Raw genomic sequence first — 6000 nt, 5'->3', positions numbered from 1 at the left:
ATGGCCTAGCTTCCTGAGTCACGTGACTTCTCTTTGGAGTCCACATGAAACTTCACTGCCCTTACAGTAAACAGAAAATTATCGGCAAAGGTAGGAACACAAGCTCAGTTGCTTTTAGGAAACCCAATTCACGTTTAAAGTAACTGTAAGACATTTATACAAAATAGAATTCCCTTTTGTTCCTCAGTTTTCCTATTTTTTAAGAGCAGCAATAATGAGGCATACTCAAGAAATAGCCCATTATAATTGTATATAAATATACGTATAATTGTATTATTGCTGGCACATAGCCAACCACCTTTTCCTTAACCTCTTACTAACACTTAGGAAAAGAAAAACCCTAATCATGTACTCAACTTGATAACCAGAAGAGTTTTTTTTCCAAGTGCTAATTCTCTTTGCCCATTGTTTCTTCAGGACTTGAAGCATTAACATTTATGGGAAAACGTCTGTATACATAATACATTCCTCCCTCCCTTTTTTTTACCAACTGTCTCTTTTCCTTTTTTTGTTTTTTCAGACTATTCTCATTTGAAAGATGTTTGTTTTCTTTTCCTTCTTTTTGTTTCTCTACTTCTCCCAGTGATTTCGTCCTGCTTCTTTTAAAGGCTTTCTTTAAAAATAAAATGCAATAAAAATGAAAAACTATGACCTTTGCCTATCCATGTTTTTTCCTTTTCTTTTTTAACTTATCTTGGGTGGGTAGGTGGGGTGGGGGGGCTTTAAAGAAACAATCCTCTTTAAGAGAAGGAGGTTGACAGACACTCCAGCTGCCCCAAGGAAAGGGCTAGGACACGAGGCAGTCAAAAGAGGACATAATAGCACTCTGCAATACACAAGTCCAATCAGTTCTGTTTAATGGTTACTAAAGAGAAGAAAGAAACCAAGTGGGAACAATTGTGGTCCTTTCATGTTTTATACCCAACGCTAGCACACGGTATTCCTTCCACATGCGACTGCACAGGTCATCAAATCATCACCCATGTACAAATGGTCTAATGACAGCCTATACAAAGGTGGCTCACCCGTGCATTTATAGTCGCTCGGCATCAAACGGTGCTAATTTTAAGTAGGCCACCCCATGTAGTGCACCCTCCAAAACAACACCCTCCCACCATTTATACCAAATCTGTTCCTTCTTCATTCGCAGGAAATATTTAGTATTTCAGAATCTCATTCGTGCATTGAAGTGAAAATACTGTTCACCTGCAACTCATCAATCTGAGACCCAGGTATTGCCAGATTTCTGTCATTTGATCATTAAGCCCAGGGCTGTAGCTTGCACGACACTTACAAAGGCCTTCTTCTAACACTTTCCGCCGAATCTTGGTGTGTGAGAGTACTGATCACCATAATTTATGATCCTACGGCAGTGGGGTGGCTCTTCACTCTCGGAACCCCCTCACTGGGCCGCAGCGACTTCTAAAAACACCGTTTGCGCGGGCAGGACAAGAGATGCGGGGGCGGAAGGTTTCCAGACTTTGTTCTCTGGCCTTGAAGGTGAGGTGCAGGAGCTGAAGCCGACAGGCGGCACAGTGGATTTCACTGCGGAGGGCCGGTGCGGGAGGGGGGCCCCACCTGCCTGCCTTCCGATCCCCTCCCCGCCTCCAAGTTCGGCTGGTAGCGGCCCCTCCCACCAGTGGGCGCGGGCCGAGGGGCTGCGGCGCGCGCGGAGGCCACGGGCGCCGAGCGGCCGTTGGGCTCCGCGGGCCGGTAGCGCGGCTGGCGGGGGCGCGCGCGGGGAAAGACCCCGCGGGCCGCGGCTCACGGGGCGGGCGCGAGCGTGCTCCGTTGGTGAGCGAGCGCGGCTGGGCCCCGCCCGCTCGGCGCGCGTCCCCGCAGGTCGGCTCTCCTCCCCCAGCCCCGGGCGGACGGGGTGGATCCAGCTCACTCCCCTCCCCCGAGTGCCGCGGCGGCGGCCGGCGCTAAATGAGAGACGCCGACTGCTCGGGTCGCCGGGCGCTAGCCTAGGCGGCGGTGGCGGCGGAGCGTGACGCCGGCGGGTCTTCCATCCTCCGAGGCGACGGCCGCGGCCGCACAGGTCGGTGCTCTGGACGCGGGCCCGGCGCGGAGTCTCGGCGGGCGGTGCAGGGGAGGGAAAGTGGGTGCGCGGCGCCCCCACGGCGGAGTTGAGCCGTGGCCGCGGCGGCGGCGGCGCGGTGAATGGCGGCGGCTGCGCGGGTTGAACTCCCGGCTGCGGCCGCGGGTTGCTCGTCCTCGGCGCGGGGAGGGGGCGGCGGGGCTCAGGCTGAGGGAGGAAGGAGCCGGGGGCTCGGGGCCGCACCTCTCTCGGCGGCTCGCTCTCGGAGTCAGGAGGCGGCCGTGGGGTCCCCGCGCCGGTTCTCCGTCCCGGCGCCGGGGTCGCGGCAAGCCCCCGAGCCCCTCTCGCCCGGTTCTTGCTCCGGGGTGGCCGAAGCCCCCGGCGGCCGGCAGCGCCCCCGCCTCCCTCCAGGTGAGCCGGCGCGGGGATCGCGGAGCGGGCCACACCCCCTCCCGGGCTCCGGCCGCTGCGTCCCCACAGCCCTGTCGCTGAGCCGGCTGCCTGCGGAGCGCGCAGTGGCCGTCAGGGTGACCTGTTGCGGAGCGGCCCGCAGCCTGAGTCGCCCGGCAGCCGCGGACCCGGAGAGGCTGGTGCCGCGCCGGCCTCTGCCGGGCGCGCGGCGGAGTGTGGGGTGCGGGGCCGGGGCCGCTGCCGGAGGTCCGGGGACTGCACTACTAGGAGCCGGCGGATTGAAAGAAGGAGATTCCGGACGGCTCAGATCAAACACTTGCAAAGCCAGGCTGTCTGTCTGCAAATATCCGGAATTCCATTGCAGTATCGGATTAGGTAGGCGCATAAACACCGTGCTCTAGAGGTGATTTGGGAGCAACCCGAGCCCCGAGTGAGGCGCTCCTATCTGCAAAAGAGCCGTAAAACCTGTGCGGTGCTGAATTATCTCCCCAGCAGCCCCCCTCGACTCTTTTCCTGTAGCCGTGTGTGGTGTAGACGCAGGCCAGTTTCAGTGTACGTGGGCGTGTTTGGGAAGAAGCTGCGAGCTGATAGGAGGCACCTTGTACAAATGTTAATTTGTTTGAACTGGGAGGGGTGAGGGAGGAGGAAGAGAGGGCACTGATGTTAGCTGTGGAGGAGGGGCGATGGCAACGCGAAATTTCTGTTCAAGAAAGCGCCAAAAAGAAGTGTCTAATACCCAGTGTTCCCGACCATAAAGTAGGAAACCCAGGCAGCAGTTAATTGAGCTTTATCTTTGCTGTGCCCAGGGTTTTTAAAGTGCGACACTGTAATTGCTATAGAGAGCCCTTGTTTTCGAACCCGCGTTTTTAGAAGTTCACTGGGCTGTTTTTCGGCGTTCACCCTCAGATCCACACTTGTTCAAGTGAGTCTCTCTGGAGGTGACCATCAGAATTTGGGAAACTTTTCGACCCTTGCAGACATAGTATTGCAGTCACAGGTCGTACCTTGCCGTTCATAAAAGCCTGTTCCACCCCGATCACTGTGCGTCTACAGGTGCTGTAGAATCATACATACAGTGTTGATTACTGGTCCTGCTGAATGTCTTACTGTAGACTTTTACGATTACGAACTTATCCAAACAGTATTATTTTAATAAAAATAACCTTTAACTCAAGTTTTGTAGGCATGAAGTTTATCACCAAGCTTCCAAGATTTGGAATATAACTTGTCTCTTTAGCTTCAAGATCAAATATAAGGACATTAAGTGGGTTTTTTTGAATAATTTCAATGTAATTATTTTAAGCAGTTTATTTTCTTTTTTTAATAAGTATAATTTTGAAGTAGTTAAGATCTACCTTATTTTTCCATTTTATTCCACCTTTCGTTGAATTAAGGAGTTTGGCTTTCAAAGTACTCTGGTGGACTCTGGAAATATTGCTCACTTTGCCTAAATTATTCAGGATTGCCACAGAACTTAAAAGATGTGCTTGCATGATCAAAATTGCAACGTGCTTTATTATCAGAAAGAACACACCAAAATTTCCTGAGCGAAAATATAACTGAAGAACTGGCTTTGCAAATCTTGTGTGCTTCTGTTCTACATGTGAGTGGCTGAGTGATGTGTTTGTGTGTTTTACTGTCCAGCACAGCACTTTTTCAGCTTCTTACGTCATCGCAGCTGAGAGAGTAGTTGTTTGTAGTGAATGATGGAGATGTAGGTGAAATTGTTCTGTTGTAACTTCAAACATTTAAGCTTTTGTCCAGAGACCCAGTCCTTTCTTTGGTTCGTTGGTTCATTCATTCATTGGCTCGTTCATTGGTTGATTCACTCATTGGACGCATATTCGTTGAGTACCTACGTGGTGTCTAGATGTTGGGGATATAAAGAAAAAGGTCTCTGTCCTGGTGGAGGTTAAAGGGCAAATGGGCAAACAGTCTACTACTTCATTGTCAGATAACACTGTTGAATGTTAGTTTAAGAAGTAAAGTCCCCTCTGATGAGTTTTTATTTTTTAATTTTTTTTATCCTCACCCAATGACATTCCCCCCCCCCATTGCTTTTAGAGAGAGAGAAAGGGATAGGTAAAATCATCGGTGCAAGAGAGAAGCATCAATGGGTTGCCTACCATAGGTTCATATAGGGATTCAGTGCCCCCAACTTGAGTAGGTGCCCTGACTGGGAATCGAACGTACAACCTTTTGGTTACAGGATGATGCTCCTACCAACTGAGAGCCACACTGGCCAGGACACGGATGAGTTTGTTTGCTTAAGGGTAGTATTTGTGTTTTTTCGTTCTAAGAATAGTAGAAATTATTACTGAGTGAACAAAAGCAGTGAGACAGTTGTTTTTAAAATATGCTGATGTTTATGTACATTGGGTGTCTGGTTCCCAACTAAATCAAAATAAACATTCGGCCTGAAGTCAGGTGACACAGAGTTTACATGTGGTTCAACAGCTTTATTCGTTTGGTTTATTTAAGTGAAATGTCTGCTAAAAATGTTTTCTCTTGGTGCGTGTTTATAAGGGAGTTTAATTTTTTTTATGTATGTTTTTTAAGAGTCTTTTTTTGGCTGTGTGTGTGAGTGGACCAATGTCCTACTGTTCCTCCTTACAGTCTGATAACCACAATTAATAGCAAAAATCAAAAAGTTTGACTGAAAGTGATCAGATTCCTTTTTGATTAAAATGTGACATAGTGGTGCTGTTTGTTTTGTTTTGTTTTGTTTTACACAGATTACATAGTTTTCCCATATAGTATTGGCACTGAAGTATTTTGGTATTTTCGCTGACAGGGCCCTAGATAGGCATCATCATTTCCATTCCAGACGAGGAAGCGGACTTGGAGATGGGAAGCACACTGGTGGCTGATGAGCAGCGGAGAACCCAGACTTGAGTTTTGGCCCCTGCTGTGACGGGATGCCCCGCCCCTGCTGTGTGAGCGCAGTGGGTCCAAGAGTGGAATAGCACATGGCACAGCTGCTGGGCTGCGCTTCCAGAAACCTCTAAATAACGTTTGGACTTGAAATTCAATTATTAATTGAAATGTAGTTCACTGAATTTTTCTTTTTGTGAGTCAGACTTTCAGACCTATTTAAACCTAAAAGTACTGTCTTTTTCCTGCATAAAAAGGAGTGTTTGAATTTACTTTTAATGGTATAAGTGTTTTGAAAATAAGTGTTAGAATCAACTCTGCTTTTTGAATGATGGTTTTCTTGTGCAGTGGCTGTCTTGGCATAAAATTGTTGCTTCAACCTGAATACATTTTATAAGTCACTCAATTTTCAGTGAAAAGATAATTCAAGTAGCTTGAAACTCTACCCCCTCCTGAGTGTGAGGGTCCTTAGAGAGTCAAGTGAATGTATTGCATTACCCTATAAGTTGTTTCTTTAAGTGGGTGTTATTCCCATTGGTTTACGGTCCCTCTTCAGTGAGCGGATGAAGGTTGGATATGATATATTTTGGTAAGTTTGGAATTAATCTGGAATCTTTGTCGATCAATGTCTTGAGCCTTTGATTGAGGAAAACTTAGGAATAAAACACCAGAAT

At 48.6% G+C, this 6000-nt stretch overlaps 1 protein-coding gene across 2 annotated transcripts in view; it reads left to right on the top strand.

Annotated features, from left to right (window-relative positions):
• The first annotated feature begins 1800 nt into the window (after window positions 1-1800).
• RALGPS2 (Ral GEF with PH domain and SH3 binding motif 2) overlaps window positions 1801-6000 on the top strand; it is a 118257-nt gene continuing 114057 nt past the window's right edge. The window contains exon 1 of one of the 2 annotated variants that reach the window (XM_028530947.2): window positions 1801-2041. The gene's annotated coding sequence lies outside the window, so the exon portion shown is untranslated. The remainder of the gene's footprint in view (window positions 2042-6000) is intronic. The other variant, XM_028530946.2, reaches the window with a different exon arrangement.

This window comes from Phyllostomus discolor, chromosome 14, assembly GCF_004126475.2.
Source record: "Phyllostomus discolor isolate MPI-MPIP mPhyDis1 chromosome 14, mPhyDis1.pri.v3, whole genome shotgun sequence".
Taxonomy (NCBI): domain Eukaryota; kingdom Metazoa; phylum Chordata; class Mammalia; order Chiroptera; family Phyllostomidae; genus Phyllostomus; species Phyllostomus discolor.
Note: the sequence above shows the minus strand (reverse complement) of the source record. Positions and strands in the feature narration are given on the sequence as shown.